This window comes from Malania oleifera, chromosome 12 (assembly GCF_029873635.1).
Source record: "Malania oleifera isolate guangnan ecotype guangnan chromosome 12, ASM2987363v1, whole genome shotgun sequence".
NCBI lineage: Eukaryota > Viridiplantae > Streptophyta > Magnoliopsida > Santalales > Ximeniaceae > Malania > Malania oleifera.
This window is the reverse complement of record NC_080428.1, coordinates 24,665,317-24,683,876: the sequence shown is the minus strand read 5'-3', so window position 1 is coordinate 24,683,876 and position 18,560 is coordinate 24,665,317. Positions and strand designations below refer to the sequence as shown.

General features: G+C 35.3%; 1 non-coding gene across 1 annotated transcript; it reads right to left on the bottom strand.

The window, feature by feature from the left end:
- Positions 1-11,755: 11,755 nt before the first annotated feature.
- On the bottom strand, positions 11,756-11,863 carry LOC131145291 (small nucleolar RNA R71). Its single transcript, XR_009134074.1, has one exon. It is a non-coding gene; the product is annotated as a small nucleolar RNA R71 (small nucleolar RNA).
- Between the last annotated feature and the right edge of the window lie 6,697 nt (positions 11,864-18,560).

Sequence of the window (18,560 nt, the reverse complement as noted above, 5' to 3'; positions counted from 1 at the left end):
AAGGTTAGCAGACCTATCTTGTTTGCCTGACATGTTGGAGAAGACATAAGGGAGAATGCCGAGCAGGGAAGAAGGTCTACTACCAATGTGGTAGACCGGATCATGCAGCACGAGTCTGTCATGCGCAGCATATTATAGCATCCACTCCCAGATAGCTTCTGGGTAATACCCAGGCGCCGCGTGGAGATCAGAAGCGAAATGCTGAGCAGGTGTGGGTTTACCCGTCGACACCAAGAGATGTTGAGGCCGTCAGAGACATTGTGTCAGGTACTCTTATTGTTTTACCATATCAGCCATTATTTTTAATTTGACTCAGGTACCACTCATTTGTTTGTATTATTGGAATATGTTTAATTATTTGGGATTGTGACACGGTTGATAGATGTAGAGTTGTTAGCAATTACGTCAACTAGATTAGAAATGGGTTGTAGAAGGGTACTTATTATTATTATTATTATTATTATTATTATTATTATTATTATTATTATTTTTATTATTATTATTGTTGTTGTTGTTGTTGTTGTTATTATTATTATTATTATTATTATTATTATTATTATCGAGTGGGCATTTAGGAGAAAGTATCACTAGTCGACTTTGTGATTTTAGGCTTATTGGGGGGGGGGGGGGTTTCGACATGAGATTGGGGCATGGATTGTAGGCAGCTGATTATGCTAGCATTGTTGCTATTAAAGGGAAGTAATCTTTAGACCCCTGAGTGAGTAGGAATTCAGATTCGTTGGATCACGTGTGTGCGCCCCACCACGGTTAGTGTAGGTTATTCTAGTGGAAAGCCTGATATAGACTAGTTTCCAGAGGTATATTGTGTATATCCAGTAGACGTCAAAGGAAGAATGGAAACAAACTAATATTCCAATGGTTAGAGAATTTTTATATGTTTTTAAAGAAATTACTCGACACTAATATCTAAAGTACCCTACAGAATGGCCCTAGATGAGCTGAAAGAGTTGAAGGATCAGTTGCAGGATTTATTGAATAAAGGGTTTATCAGACCTAGTGTATCGCCCTAGAGAGCTCCAGTGTTATTTGTGAAAAACAAGGACGGGTCTACGAGGATGTGCATAGGTTACAAGGAAATAAACAAAGTAACAATTAAGAACAAGTATCCTAAACCTCGTATAGATGACTTATTTGATCAGTTTCAAGGTACACGAGTCTATTTCAAGATCAATCTCAGGTCAGGTTATCACCAAGTTAAAGTTAAAACTGAAGATATCTCAAAGACAGCTTTCAGGACTAGGTATGGGCATTATGAATTCCTAGTTATGCCATTTGGTTTGACAAATGCTCCAGCTGTATTCATGGATTTGATGAATAGAATCTTTCATTTGTATTAAGACCAGTTCGTTGTGGTTTTTCATTGATGGCATACTAGTCTACTTAAGGAGTTTTGAGGAGTATGAGACGCACCTAAGGCTAGTACTTCAGATGCTTAGGGAAAAGAAAATGTATACCAAGTTTAGAAAATGTGAATTTTGGTTACAAAAAGTTGCGTGTTTGGGGCATGTTATATCAAGGGATGGAATTTTAGTAGATCCCAGCAAGAAAGAGGTAGTAATGAATTGGGTCAGGCTAAGGAATGTACAAGAAGTCAGGAGTTTCTTAGGACTAGTAGGTAATTACTGACGGTTTGTAGAAGGATTCTCAGCATTATCAGGGCCTCTAACACAGCTAACAAGAAAGAATGCCAAGTTTGAGTGGGATGATAGTTGTGAACAGAGCTTCCAAAAATTAAAATAGATGTTCATCATAGCACCAGTATTGACTATTCCATCGGGAGGTGATGGTTATGTGATCTATAGTGATGCATCTTTGAGGGGGCTTGGATGTACTGATGTAGTAGGGCAGAGTGGTAGCATATGCCTCTAGACAATTAAAATAATATGAAAAGAATTATCCCACTCATGATCTAGAATTGGCTATAGTGGTTCATGCATTGAAGATTTGGAGGCATTTTCTGTATGCAGAGAGATGTGAAATATTTTCAGATCATAAAGTTTAAAGTACTTCTTCACGTAGAGGGGAGTTGAATATGGGGCAAAGAAGATGGTTAGAGCTCATCAAGGATTATGATTGTACTATCAGTTACCATTTAGGTAAAGTTAATGTGGTGGTTGATGCTCTGAGCTGAAAATCAAGGGAAACAACGCAGTTACCAGCAGTAATTCAGCGTCCAATCTAGATGGACTTGGAGAGGCTTGGAGTGGAATTAGAAGAAAGTGATCACTAGGCATTTATTGCCAACCTACCCTACATGAAAATATTAAAGCAACCCAACAGAATGACATTGAGTTGATGGAGATGATAGAAAAGGTACAAGACGAACAGGGGGAGGACTTCAGTATTTTTAATGACGAAGCTCTAAGGTTTCGTACTAGGCTATGCGTGCCTAAAAATAAGGATATCAGAAAGACGATCCTTGAGAAGGCTCACAGGTCCCTGTACATGGTACATCCAGCCAGTACTAAAATATATAGGGATCTGCAAGAGTCTTTCTAGTGGCGCAGCATGAAGAGGGAGATTGCCGAGTTTGTGCAGTAGTGTTTGACATACTAGCAGGTAAAGGCTGAGCACTAGAGACTGGTGGGCCAACTATAGCCACTTTACATCTCTGAGTGGAAATGAGATCACATTTCTATAGACTTTATGACGGGTTTACCATCGGTATGACAGGGGCAGAATGCTATTTGGGTGGTCATGGATCGATTGATGAAGATGCTCACTTTATCCCTATCAAAGTCAACTACTCCATGGATAGACTAGAAGAAATATATATTCAAGAGATACTGGGATCACATGGTGTGCCAATGTCTATAGTATCAGACCGAGACCCACGTTTCAAGTCATGGTTTTGGAGGGGCTTGTAGAAGGCTCTAGGGTCTCAGTTATCATTCAGCACGACATTTCATCATCAGATGGACAAGCAGTCAGAGAGGATGATTCAGATATTAGAGGATATGCTACGAGCAGGCATGCTAGATTTTGGGGGTAGTTGGACTTAGTATCTGCCGCTGGTAGAATTTGCATACAATAACAGTTGTCAGACCAGCATTGGTATGGTACCTTACAAGGCGCTTTATGGTAGAAGATGCCGCTCTCCTCTATACTGGGACGTGGTAGGTGAGAGGCGAGTTTAAGACTAGAAATAGTTCAGAAAACATATGATGAGTCCGGCTTATTAGAGAAAGAATTAGTGCAGCTTATAGTTGGTAGAAAAGCTATGCAGATAATCATTGCTAAAAGTTAGAATTCAAAGTTGGGGACCATGTGTTTCTGTAAATCGCTCCATTGAAAGGTACTATGAGGTTTAGGAGGAAGGGTAAGCTGAGCCCTACGTTTATTGGCCCTTTTGAGAAACTTGAGAGAGTGGGGTCAATTGCCTACTAAAAATAGGATATTGTTCCCAACAGGGGGTGAATTGGGTTAAAAAAAATTATGTTATTTTTAAAACTTTTGTATTACAACAATAAACACAACCCAAACACAATTACAAAGTATTTGTAAAATAATCAATCTGAATCAACCACAACCAATACAAAATAACCAAGCGCTTGATTCTTGTGACGATAACCCTGTAGTAATATGCAATGCTTGTTGGATTTCTTTAAGCCCTGTGTTGAAATTCACAATCACACTTCTTTTTGAGGTTTAGATTTTAAATAAACCTTCATTTTAATAAGTTTAGGATGATCAACCAACGTAGTCCCTTTCGGTTTCCACAATCAAAGCTGATCAAACCAAAACAAATTATCTTCTGGTCTATTTAATAACCAAACACTCAAAATTCAGAAATTGTAAAGCATCCACGCAGTTTATAAAGTATGCTGAAAAATAAAGAGTAGGGAAGAGAGAGAGGAACACAGAGTTTTATAAGATTCGGCTTATACCCAGCCTATGTCCTCGCCTTTGGCAAACCACCAAAAGATTCACTAAGTCAGTTCTTTGTCGAGAGGAACAACACCGTTTACAACACTCCTACGATTAGGCTAAAGTCTGACTCTCCAAAATCTATCCCCTCGCTTGGCACGACAATCCAACAACCTGGAATTGTCTAGAAACAAGAAACAAGTAGAAAAAAATTTGGGTACAAGAGACACTCTCAAAACAGAGCTGGTTAGTACAATATTAAGCATAAATATACTTCAATGTAATTCAATATAAAGATATTGAAGCTCAATTGAATTTCGATCACCAAATTTATCTTCTGTGTATTGAAAGATTTAGACTTTGAAGACTCAAATTCGAAGTTAGGATTAGTAGCAATTTAGTAGTGAAAGTAAGAAGAGCACAAGAGAGATTTAGAGCTTTGAGAGTTCTTGATTGCTAGAAAATTTCTTGGTATTGAAAATCATTATAGTTGGGGCTATTTATAGATGTTTAAAAGATAATTTCTTGCCCCCCAAGTTTGCTTGGAGTAAACATCAAGTTTCCAAAAAGAGTAGAGCACAAGAAAACCATTTAAAAAATTTTCCCGTTGAGTTTTTAAAATCCTGCTCGAGTGGCAGTTGCCTGCCACAATCGGACAGTTGCTTGCGATAGTCAAAACTCAACAGATAGAAGGCTGGTAGTCACCTGCCAAGACACAAGCAGGAGCCTGTCTTGACCACCCAGGTGCCTGATAGGTCTCAGGCAGTCACCTGGGACCCGACTGCCTCCTAATTTTTATTTCTTTTAATTTTGGTAGTCTACTGGCTATATTGGCAGTCGCCTGGCTCTCAGAAATTTGCTTCTCTTTGAAAACTTCTTTCCTCACTCAAGACCTTTATCATTTTGATTTTGAAAACATATTTTAAGGTCTTTCAAAAATTTGTTTCTTAATTTGTTTTTGTTTGTAAGAGCTTCAATTCAATTTATATTGAGGTTTACATGAAGTACTTACATAGAGACATCGTTAAACCTCTAAAATTTTGATTTTTATGTAAATCCTTGGTTTGAATCTTTCCTTGATCATATATCATCTTTGAGCTTTCAATCATCTTTCATTCTTCAAGCTTTTATAAAATATATCCCTCATGAGCTTTATTAACCCTTGATTTTGGCTTTGAAATACTTGAGCTTTACCTGCTTCCTGAAACAGTTCAACTTGAAAACCATATCAAACTTATCTTGATTTGTTATCATAAAAATAAGAATTGTAAACCTTGTTAGGCCAACACCTACCAGCTAGCTTTACCATCAGTTTTATCCAGAATACATGATGTATTTCATGTTTCTATGTTATGGAAATACGTCCCAGATCCCGTCCATGTGGTCAATTATGCAAGGATAGAACTCAGATATTGACTGGTTTTTGAGGAGATATGAGTGTAGATCTTAGACAAGAAAGAACGGGAATTACGTAATAAGATAATTACATTAGTAAAAGTCCTGTGGAGGAATTATGCGGTGGAAGAAGCTTCATGGAAGCCTGAGGAAAAAATACAACAAAAATACCACACCTATTTAGTGAGGACCAGTGGTAATTAGGAAAAGATGTAGGTAAGTATATTAAGTTTATTTTGTGCAGGTTAGTTAGTACATGTAATAATTTTCTGTTAATAGGTAGTGTTTTGGTTTATGGGAGAAATTTTCTTTTATATATATTATGTAATCTCCTAGAACCTTGAATGTAACCACAGTATTCCTCCGCTATAACTGAGGGTAAGTAATAAAATAAGTAGCTCGTTTTCCTCAAAAGATGGTAATCAATACAGATAGTAAATTTCAAGGGAGAAATTTTAGAAGAAGGGGAGAATGTAGAGACTCGAAGAATTATAGTAATTAAGTAAATAAAAGAAAGGAGAGAAAATTATTTTTTAAAAGGGGGATTGAGTAGGGTCTCGTTGATGAGTGCAGAGTGCTCGTCGACGAACAGGCTTATTGGGCATGTCGACGTGGAGGCATGTCTCGTTGACTTGAATTCACCTAGAGGGTTATTCTTAGGGCCTAAACTCGACGATGAGAGTCGGTGCTAATCTATGAACCTCCTTCTTGGACTCGTCGATGAGGCGTTATAGCTCATCGACGAGGCCACGTGGACAGAACTCTACATAAGGCCAAAAATCACATTTTCTAGAGAGAAACCTACATGCAACCCCATTTCCTCTCTCTAAAATTCGCCCCTCTGACTTCTCTTTAGATTTTTGGTTTCGATTCTTGCCGGTTTTACGATTGGAAGGTGCCACACTACTCTTGGGAAGATTCTCTTCAAGTCTGTTGGAGTAGTTCGTTGGTTAATTTAACTTGGGCACCACCGCAAAATCTGGGTAAGTTGGGTATTTTGAGTTTTATAGGGTATTTGATATTTCTGTACTGAGGAAAATGCTTTAGATAGAATAATACTGAAGTTTTGTTGGGGAAAATGTAATTTTAGGGTGTTGAGTTGGGAACACCACAAGAGTAGGTTTGGTTATTTTTGTAGGCTTCTCAGTAAGTCAGGTAAGGGGATAAATTAAGTCAGCCTTTTTTCATGAAATTATTTATTATTATGCAACATTTATTTTCAGGAAAATATGTATGTTATAGAACTATGTTTGGGAATACTACTGTTGAACAGGGAAATGATTTTAACGCATTTTATAAGGAAATATGATTTTAGAACAAATTATGAGTTTAGAAGGCTACTTACATTTGTGTGGCATGAGTATAACATTTCCATAAAAATTTTGTTATATTGAAATATTATGATTTTTCCAAGATAAGCAAGTTATATCAGTTTTCAAGAAAACCCTAAAAATAGAACAGGAACTATGGTTTTAAGATTATGTTAAATAGCGCAAAAATTTATGTTTATTATGTTATGAATTATGTTGGCGTAAATGCTGTGATTTTTACGTTATGAATTATGCCGACGTAAATGCCATGATTATGTATGATATTTAAGAAATCATGAAATATATTTATGTCAAATATTACTCTGAAATACGAAATAATTATGTTTTAATATGGAATGTATTATGTTATCACAACTTGGATAGCTTAATTTAGTTTCATGAAGTACGGTACTGTAGCTATATGTTCACGTTTACGTTTACATTTACGTTTACGTTTACGTTAGTGCTACCACACATCTTATGTAGAGTGTGGGAGATGGCAGTCAATGTGGCTTTATGGGAGTGTTGTAGTTCCCCTAGTAGTCCGGAACAGGTGGAACAGGCCCATCATACTTATGCACCTATATTTGACTTAGCATGGTTGGCCAACCATTGCTAGGTCCTGCTTTCGGGTCGCATAACCCTGTCATATGGGGGGTAAGACATGACAACAACTAACTATCTATCTATCTTGGGTAAGAATTCAAGTATGACATGTTTAAAGAAGATGATTTTTCAGTACAGGAATTTAGTATGTTAAACAAGGTTATGTTAAACCATGTTTTATTCAGATATGATACAACTATTTATACTAGATATGAATTATGTATTATTTATATGTATATCACAAAAAAAATACTCATGTTGCCACACACTAATATTAGTTTATCTCCCTTACTGAGAAGTGTCTCACCCTAACATTACAAACATTTCAGGAAATCCAAATAGGCAGGCGGACCGAGCTCCATAGCTGTAGAGATTGACTAAACTACCTAGTCTGAAGGGTAAGTAGGTGAACTAGGGTCAGATTATTTTTGGGTTAAGATCCTAGGTTGAATTTTTGGTCCTTTTGGGATGTTTGTACTTATATGGCAAAATTAGTAAAACTCTAGTATTGTGACTGGTTGGATGATAAGTATGTAATTTATATTTTCTTCTGCTTAGGTATCAGAAATGTATGATAGGTATTTCTTCGGTACCCATGAGTCTCGGTTGATCTTGATTGGTCCAGTTTATAAGCAAGTTAATAGGGTTATTATGTATATTGTTATATATATATATATATATATATATATATATATATATATATATATATATAAGAAATATAGGAAAAATAAGTAGGTCGTTACAACCTAGGTATTGTTCTATTTCTCTCATAGTTTTCTTTTTTTCTTCAATTTTTTTTCCTAAGATTGCACTCTTTTCAAAGTTGTTCAGGTACTTTTTTTTTCCTCTTTCCTTTAATTTTTATTTAATTACTTGGTTCGTCCTATAGATGTTTTTGTTTTTGTTTTTTATTTTAACCGCTCTCTTTGTGTAAATTCATTCATTTCTATTGCATCATTGAGGGCAATGCTACATTCTAGTTGTGGGGTGGAAGAGAATTTACTTTTCTGTTTGCATGCTTTAGACATATGTACGTTGGTCTACTTTGGGAAAGTGTTGGTATTGATCTCAAAGGATACTAAATTCCTTATTATTGAATTTTACATGTTGGAATTTTTTTTTTCGAGGACATTGAACATGTAGAATGTAGTGCAAATCAGAATTTAGATCAAAGGGGAAACTTATCCATTTCACATAGTTTCAACCAAGGGAAAGATGTTAAATTTTTTTACTAAAACACACACAACACATGTCTGAATACTTACAAAGACTATCTTGGGTCATTATTTGTTGATGTACACCTCCTTTATTTGGGACCCTAATGAATTATATCCTAATAGCTTAGAAAAGAGGTCTTAAGAAAATGGAAATGAGAAACAAGTTAGGGATAAATTACAAAAAGAAGATAAAAAAAAAAAAGAAATAAAAAGAGAGGGAAACATTTGTGTATTAGCAAAGGCTACCTATTACTGGGGGCCTTAATAAAATAAGAAAGTATGTGCCTTCTAAAGTGTAATAGCGTGAAAGCCACCATTATACATTTGTGTATTGGAAAATGATACCTATTACCGGGGTCCTTACTAAATAAGAAAATAGGTACCTTCTAAAGTTTAATAGTGTGAAAGTTGTCCTTATAATGGTTTTGAATTAAAGACCATGCAGTTATCTCAAATTAGCGATTGTAATTGAAACTGTTAATGCCTATTTCTAGTTGATCTTCGAATTCTAGCCTTATTCCCAAGCACACGAACTTTGTTACATTCAATTAGCTTGGTTGGTTAACTAAATAGTGTATAAATCTATCACTTGATACTTAACTTGAATTAATCTATTTCCTATGTTCCTAAACTCAACAAGTTTATTTCATGGCATGTGATTTATGAACACTAATGTTTAATTATTGCAGAGCATTTTCAAGAATTAGAAGTGAAGGCCCCAAGTAGTTTAAAGCCATGCAAGATATTACAAGAGGTAGCCCAAGTACGTGAAAGCCCATAATGGATGGGCCATGCACAAAGAAAATTAAGAAGGCCATGAGTTAGGGAGAACAATAAAGAAGGCCGTGTGCACGTGAGGCCCATGCAAAATGCATGGGCCATGCATTTGAGAAGAGTTGTTTTGCACACAATGGGTTGGCAATGCCTAAGTAAAAACAAGGAGCCCATAGGGTTTGAGAAGACAAAGGGGAGGCCCAACCAACTAGGGCAGCAACTTTATTATACCTGCTATTGTGCGCATATTTGGAGGGAGGTCGTGGAGAAAAACAAATGGGATTTTGGTGGAGCAGGAAAGGAGAAGAAAAGGGTTTTAGGAGGAGAGTTTGGGCAGCTTAAAAGGGGGGAAGAAAAGGAGACACAACAGCTTTAATAGCTGCTGTTTGCGCAGACCAAAAGGAGGGTAGCAAGCTATTGTGTTTCGGGTTCTCTCTCTCTCTCTCTCTCTCTCTCTCTCTCTCTCTCTCTCTCTCTCTCTCTCTCTCGTCTCTTCTCTCTCCTTTGTTTATTTATTTCAAAGTTCATTTTAATACATTGTTTTGACTATTTTATTGTTGGATTGAGTTGTATTTTACTTTATAGTTTGAATGGTCTATTAGATTAATTAGTTTCTTATCTTTTAGTTGATCTCTCTCTCTCTCTCTCTCTCTCTCTCTCCCCCCCCCCCTCTCTCCTTTGTTTCTTTGTTTCAAAGTTCATTTTAATACATTTTTTTGACTATTTTATTGTTAGATTGAGTTGTATTTCACTTTATTGTTTGAATGGTTTATTAGATTAATTAGTTTCTTATCTTTTAGTTTATTTTTTTGAATGATTCAAGGTAATTTGTTATTTTAGTTTAGTATACATTTAGCTTAATGTTTAGAATGATTCAAGGTTGGATTAATTAGTTCTTTTGGTTTTAGTATACATTTACTTTATTGTTTGAATACTCTATTATTGGATTAATTAGTGTCTTTGTCTTTTATTTTATTGTCTTATCATTAGATTAATTGACTTCTTTATTTTTAAGTGTCTAATTATTTTAGTGTCTTGAATGAGTCATTGTTAGTCAAATTTGTTCTTTTAAATTGTTTTCTTTTATTTATCGTTGCAATGATTTATTGTGGGATTAATTTATCCAAAAATTTCAAATTGCAAACATGATTAGTTAAGTCTCTACAACTTGGGTTGTGGTTCAGTGTCGGTTCCTTTATATGATTTGTTAAGTTTCCTTTGATGTTATTGTTAAACTTTTATTTGGCTAAAATCGGGAATTAAAGACATCATTAATAAATCGCTTGCTATTATTTATTGTTTTTTTGTTGACATTAGGCACAACAAAACCTTGATTTAATCTAAGATTTTCATCAATTAAATTTTACATGAATTTCGGTTGATGTTTAGTGAGGGTATTTATTTTGTTCCGTTTGGAGTTTTCATATTTACTCGAGCTTAGGTTTGCATATCTCATCTTATTAATGCATTGATTGGATTAAAAAAAAAACAAAAGTAAAGCCCAGGAAATTAGTAAATGGTGGAAGCCATGGATGTTAAACCCGTAACCTAAGTGTTTGATAAATTGTTTCTGTGAATTTGTTTTGTTTTGGTTGCGTTATTGGATTTATATTTATGGAAGCTTGGTAAAAGTTTAATCTCATTTTAGAATTTTCTAATGTACTTCCCATTTTGTTTACTATTTTCATAAACATTAAAGAAAAAAAAAACCAAAAAAAAATTCACATAGCATTTTGCATCAATAGGTTTTCACTAAACTTTTACAAATACTTTGATAATCAGTGGTCCCTTTGGAATACGATCATGGACTTATCCTTGATACAACTTGACACTTCTACACTTGGAAGCACAATTTAGAATGAGTCAAGTTTTTGACGCCGTTGCCAGGGACCATTTGGTGTCATCAAGTATTTTGCTGATTATAGAGAGGGTGTTTATAGAGCTATGAACGTCTTCAAAACCTGGGTGATATCTACTTCTTCTTATTTAACCTGCTTGATTTTAATGCAATATGTTTTTATTTCATTTCATTTATGCTAAGTTTGTATGTCTAGTTGGGCTAGAGATAGCACATTTAGACTGGTTAGGATAGAATCATCAATTTCATCATCGAGTGCATCTGTTTCAATTGAATCATCATCTGACATTCATAGCATCATGGATGAAAATGAACATCATGTTAGGGAAAACCCTAATAGAACCCTTAGAGAATACTTGCAGCCTATTAGGACCAGCACCTAATCTTACATTATTCAACCTTTGAATGCAAATGATTTTAATTTTATACCTGGGATGATTCCACTACTACCATATTTTCATGACTTGCAATTTGAAAACTCCGATTTGCATATCAAAGAGTTTGAAGAAGTGTGCTCTGCATTCATAGATAGAACATGCATTGAGGAGGTCATAAGATTAAAACTTTTTTTATTTTCCTTAAAAGACAAGGCTAAGACTTGGTTGAATTCCTTAAGACCAAGATCCATTGGGAATTGGCAAGACATGCAAACCGAGTATTATTTTATTTTATTTTATTTTATTTTTATTTCCAATGCATAAAACTAATGCCTTGAAAAGACAAATTATGAATTTTTTCCAAAAGGATGTGGAAACATTTTATCATTGTTGGGAACCTTTCAAAGACCTTTAAAATCCATGTCCTCACCATGGATATAAAAATTAGAGGGTCATTAATTTTTTCTATGAGGGGTTACAACAAAAAATGAGGCAATTTGTAGAAACCTTGTGCAATAGTAGTGAGTTTTTCAACAAAGAGCTCGAGGAAGCTTTTGACTATTTTGATTATTTGGTTAAAAACACCCAATCTTGGGATGTCTTTGATATGTATGATAGATTTGAAAAGCAAAAATGTGTTAGTGGGGGTGCTAAATATCAATTGAAAGAAGCTAATGATTTAAATGCTAGGATTGCATTGATTTCTAAAAGGTTAGATTCCATTGAGCTTAAGAAGGTAAATGAGATGCATGTATTACCATCATCTTCTAAAAAAATGTAGCATATGTGAGGATCTAAGGCATGTGACTAATGCATCCCCAACAATTCCTGCGTTTAAAGAAGTTTTGCTTGATCAATCCAATCCTATGCGTATGGTTTCTAAGAATTTTTCTGGACCTTATTCTAATACTTTCAACACAAGTTGGAGAAGTCATCCAAATTTCAGCTGGAAAAATGACCAAATATGGCCATCTAATTTCAGTTGGAGCAAGTTAGTGCTGTTATGCAGCACCTAACCAAGGCTCAGGACCCTCTCATTTTGCAAACCAGCCTCCTCCAATGTAATGAAGGGGAGTGGAAGACTCTATACAGTAGCTTACTGTTAGCTTGCAACAGTTTATGCAAAGTCAAAGCACAATCAACAACCAAAACTCCCAGGCCATCAAGGACATCAGAGGGACCCTTAATAGAGTATCCACTACTCTGAGTAACCAAGAGAAGGGAAAATTTCCAGCTCAACCCCAACCCAATCCACAAGGGCAAAGTCAACCATCTCATAATACATGTGAAGGGGTCAATGTGAAATCAGTGAACGCCATTACAACTTTGAGGAATGGTAAGATCACGAGTTACCCTGCCCATAGTGCAGGAAGTTTAGGTAAAAAAGCTAACCGTTCTCTAGTTAGTGGTGAGTCAAGCACTCATGCATGTCCCATACTAGCACCTTTTCCACAACGTTTGCTTTCTTTACATGGAGAAAAATAGTATGTCGAAATCGTAGAAATTTTTAAGCAAGTTAGGATTAACATTCCACTTCTTAATGCTATAAAATAAATTCCTGCTTATGCTATGTTTGCAAAGGATTTATGTACTGTGAAATGCAAACTAAATGTGCAAAAAAAGGCTTTCCTCATTGAGCAAGTTAGTGTCATTATTCAAAATCACACACTACCTAAGTACAAGGATCCTGGGTCACCTACGATTTCATGTGTTATTGGAAATTTTAGGATTGGTCAGGCCTTGCTAGATTTAGGTGTGGGGGTTAATTTGCTACCGTATAGTATGTATGAACAATTGGGGTAGGGGAATTAAAATACACTTCAATCATTTTGCATCTTGTCGATAGGTCCATAAAAATTCCAAAGGGTATTGTTGAAGACGTCTTGGTCCAAGTATAAAAATTTTATTACCATGTGGATTTTGTGGTATTGGATATGACGTTTTCATCCCACTCAAATTCTTCATCACCTATGATTCTAGGAAGACCATTCCTAGCAACTTCTAATGCCATAATTAATTGTAGGAGTGGTGTTTTAAAGTTGAGTTTTGGGAATATGACATTCGACCTAAATGTGTTTAACACTTGCAAGTAATCCCAAAATCTGGAAGTACTGCAGGAAATGAACTTCTTGGAATCCATATTGGATAAAGACCCTTTCTTGTTAAAACAATACAGTCAATTGGAGCATGGTTTGTCTCAAACCTAGGAGAATAGTGACTTATCTAATGCTAATTCAGAGATCTTATAACTGGTAACAAAACAAACTCGTCATGGCGACTTAAATTTGGATACCAGCTGCTTAGAGTCATAAACCAACAACCATCGGATGAAATTCCTTCTAAGCCTCCAAACATACTGTGATGTTTTACTTTTATTTATTTTATTTTGTATTATTTTGTTTTATTTTGTTTGAAGTTACATTTTATTTTCGTTTTAATTTTTTGTCCTTTACTTCTCTACCGAGGTACTCTTTTATTTCTCTTATTGTTTTCTTTTGTTCTTCAGTGTTTATTTATTGTTTTATTTTTATTTCCTAAGATTGCACTCTTTTCAAAGCTGTTTAGGTATTTCTTTTTCCTCTTTCCTTTAATTTTTCTTTTATTACTTAGTTCGTCTTATAGTTTTTTTTTCTTTTAACCACTCTCTTTGTGTAAATTCTTTCATTTCTCTTGCATCATTGAGGAAAATGCTACGTTCTTGTTGGGGGATGGAAGAGAATTTACTTTTTTGTTTGCATGCTTTAGACATATGTTGGTCTATTTTGGGAAAGTGCTAGTATTGAGCTCAAAGCATACTAAATTCCTTATTATTGAATTTTACATGTTGGAATTTTTTTTTTTTTTTTTTTTTTGAGGATGTGGAACATTTAGAATGTAGTGCAAATTAGAGTTTAGATCGAAAGGGAAACTTATCCATTTCACTTAGTTTCAACCATGGGAAAATTGTTAAAAGTTTTTGCTAAAACACACACAACATAGGTCAGAATACTTAGAAAGACTACCTTGGGTCATTATTTGTTGATGTACACTTCAGTTATTTCGGACTCTAATGAACCATATCATAGTGGCTTAGAAAAGAGGTCATAACCAAATGAATATGAGAAACAAGTCAGGGATCAATTGCAAAAATAAAAGAAAAAAATTAAAAAAAAAATTGTTAAAAAGAGAAGGAAACATTTGTGTATTGGAAAAGGCTACCTATTACCGGGGTCCCTACCAAAATAAAAAAGTAGGTCCCTTCTAAAGCGTAATAGCATGAAAGCCACTATTGTACATTTGTGTACTGGAAAAGGCTACCTATTATCAGGGTCCTTACTAAATTAGAAATTAGGTACTTTTTAAAGTGTAATAGCATGAAAGCCACCACTTCAATGGTTTTGCATTAGAGTAATACAATGCGGTTATCTCAGATTAACATTTGTGATTGAAAATGTTAATGCCTCTTGATAGTCAGTCTTGGAATTCTAGCCTTATTCCCATGCACGCGAACTTTGTTACATTCAATTACCTTGGTTTATTAACTAAGTAGTGTATAAATCTCTCAGTTGATACTTAACTTGGATTAATATATTTCCTATGTTCCTAAACTCAGCAAGTTTATTTCATGGCATGTGATTTTTCAAAAAAATAATGGAATTATAGTTGCTACTCCCCCTTGTATGAGTGCATTAACGTTATTTTCTAGAGACTAGTGAAACGTTAGTTGGGGGGTGTGATTAAGTGTCAAAGTTGCTTAATTAAGGTGTTTAAAATGTGTTAATTGATTATTGCAAATTGGATTAAATGCCCACGTTACGCACTTTATTTTAAATGGAGCTCAATTTATAACATTAGGATTTTTATTCTAATTTTTTCCCATAAATTTTGAACAATTGTGTTTAATTATTGTAGGGCACTTTTGGGAATTAAAGGCGAAGACCCCAACCATTTTAAAACCATGCAAGATATTACAAGAGGTAGCCCAAGTATGTGAAAGCCTTTCTTCTGCCTCCTTGATGTGCAATTTTATCTATTGAGATCTTCTCATCTTTGAAAGTCTAAAAAGAAAAAGTTGTGGAATTTTTTATTAGCTTTTGGTAGACACCAAGGTCACATTTTTTGGAGTTTTGTAGCAAACGTTATGCTCTAAATACTGAAGGGTATTTTAGGAAATTTGGGAGAGGAATTTGAGTTTGAAAAGAACTATTAATGAAGGGAATTTGAATTTGAAAATGAAGGTTTCCTCCTTATCCCATGACTTCTTTAATTTATTTATTCCATTGCGATCAACTCAACGAGCACTATCTAATGAGCCCAATATTGAATATTTTTGTAGCAACTTTTTCAAACCCAATTAATTAGTATAAGCTCCGAAAAACCTGAAATTTAAGATAAACTAAAAGTAACTCAAAAATACAATAAATATGCTTTATTAGACCATAAAACTCATCCTAGCAATCTAAATTAGTGGGCCTAAATATACATATTTAGGTGCACCTCACACGCCACGACTTACATTTTGCTAGTCCTCAAGAAAAATGAAATAAATAAAAAAAAATCTCAACTACTTCCACTTCTGTAAGAAATACGATTGCATTTACTGTATGCAATAAGGCTTTAAACTCCTAGGTGGCCCTAGTGGATGAGTTATAGTCTTGTGAGGGCTTCTAGGGCGTTACCCACAAACACTTACCACAATGGACAACCAATAAAGAGAAACCCAAGTTCCTACCACATATCTAATCACACACATAATAGTGGCTAGAAAACATCAAAAGAACGTGCTCAAAATAATGAATAAGATACAATGAAAGTTAACCAAATGTAGCCCAAACATGCAGACCACAATAATCTTACAATTGTGTAGAATATAAATAACCTTTAGTCTTTCAAATATAAGTCCATAATATGCGCTAACATCATTATATGAAAGCTAGAATAAGAATAAAGTAGCAAGGCAAAGTGTATGATTGACCGCTTATAGCTAAGATACCTCTCAAATCACCTACAACCATCATCTCGATTCAACCTCATAGACATACACTCAAAATCACTCATGAGATTTGGTTCATTTTACCTCCATATGTGAGGAAGTATGTGAGCAAATAACTCGCATATAAAAACAAAAGACGAAACTAAGTATGGAGTGAAGCTAGTCTCAAGAGAAAAAATCCAATCATATTTAAGGTGTCGGGTATTTCACCCTAGCAACATCCTACTATGGCACATCTAAATCAAGTAAGTTAAAGGTCCAAAAATGGAATACCTCTGACGGAAAGAAATGCTAAGGGTCTTCAACACACATAATGACATAACTAGAGTTGTGCTTTACATGAAATATTTGGCCATTCAATAAGCAAGAATTTTTTTTTTTTATATATATTTTTCAAACGGGTATATTCCAAAATCGACCTCAGGTTAGGTTATCACCAAGTGAAAGTTAAAACTGAAGATATTTCAAAGACAATTTTCAGGACTAGGTATGGACATTATGAATTTCTAGTTATGCCATTTGGTTTGACGAATGCTCCTGCAATATTCATCGATTTGATGAATAGAATCTTTCATCAGTATTTAGACCAGTTCATTGTGGTTTTCATTGATGACATAGTGGTATACTCAAGGAGTTTTGAGGAGCATGAGATGCACCTAAGGCTAGTACTTCAAATGCTCAGGGAAAAGAAATTGTATGCCAAGTTTAGCAAATATGAATTCTAGTTAGATAAAGTTGCGTTTCTAAGGCATGTTATAGTACGGGATGGAAAATCTATAGATCCCAACAAGATAGAGGAAGTGGTGAATTGGGTCAAGCCAAGGAATGTATAGGAAGTCAGGAGTTTCTTAGGACTGGCAGGCTATTACCATCATTTTGTAAAGGTATTTTTAGCATTGTCAGGGCCTTTGACATAACTAACTAGAAAGAATGCCAGTTTTGAATGGGACGACATTGTGAGCAGAGCTTCTAGGAATTGAAGCAAAGGCTCATCACAGCACCAATATTGACTAGTCCATCGAGAGGTGATGGTTATGTGATCTACTGTGACACGTCTTTAAGAGGGCTTAGATGTGTATTGATGCAGCTGGGTAGAGTAGTAGTATATGCCTCTAGATAATTGAAAGAATATGAAAAGAATTATCTCACTCAAGTTCTAGAATTGGCTGCAGTGGTTCATGCACTAAAGATTTGGAGGCATTATCTGTACGGGAGAGATGTAAAATATTTTTAGATCATAAAAGTTAAAAGTACTTCTTCGAGCAGAAGGAGTTGAACATGTGGCAAAGAAGATGGTTAGAGCACATCAAGGATTATGATTGCACCATCAGCTACCATCCAGGTAAAGCAAATATGGTGACTGATGCGCTGAGCCAAAAGTCCATGATAGCAATATTGTCAGTAACAGAAATTCAGTGCCCAATCTAGATGGGCCTGGAGTGGCTTGGCATGGAGTTAGTTGAGAGTGACCACCAGGCATTTATTGCCAGCCTGGTGCTATAGGCTACGCTGTATGAAAATATTACCACAGTCCAAAAGAATGACGTTGATTTGATGGAGTTGATAAAAAAGGTACAAGACGAACAAGGGAAGGAGTTCAGTATTTCTGATGACAAAGCTCTAAGGTTCCATACCAGGTTGTGTGTGCCTGCAGATATGGATATTAGAAGGACGATCCTTGAGGAGGCTCATAGATCTTTACACACGATTCATCTGGGCAGCACTAAAATGTATAAGAATCTGCGAGAGTATTTTTCGTGGAGTGGATGATTCAGATATTAGAAGATATGCTATGGGCGTGTGTACTAGATTTTGGGGGTAGTTGGACATAGTATCTACAGCTGCTAGAGTTTGCATACAATAACAACTATCAAACTAGCATCGACATAGCACCATACGAGGCGTTATATGGTAGGAGATGTTGTTCTCCTCTATAGTGGGATGAGGTTGGTAAGAGGCGAGTTTTGGGACCAGAAATAGTGCAGTAGGCATACGATAAAGTCCAACTTATTAATGAAAGAATCAATGCAGCTCAGAGTCGACACAAAAGCTATGTAGATAATCATCACCAAAAATTGGATTTTGAAGTAGGACATGTATTTCTGAAAATAGCACCATTGAAAGGTACTATGAGGTTTGGGAGGAAGGGTAAGCTGAGCCTTA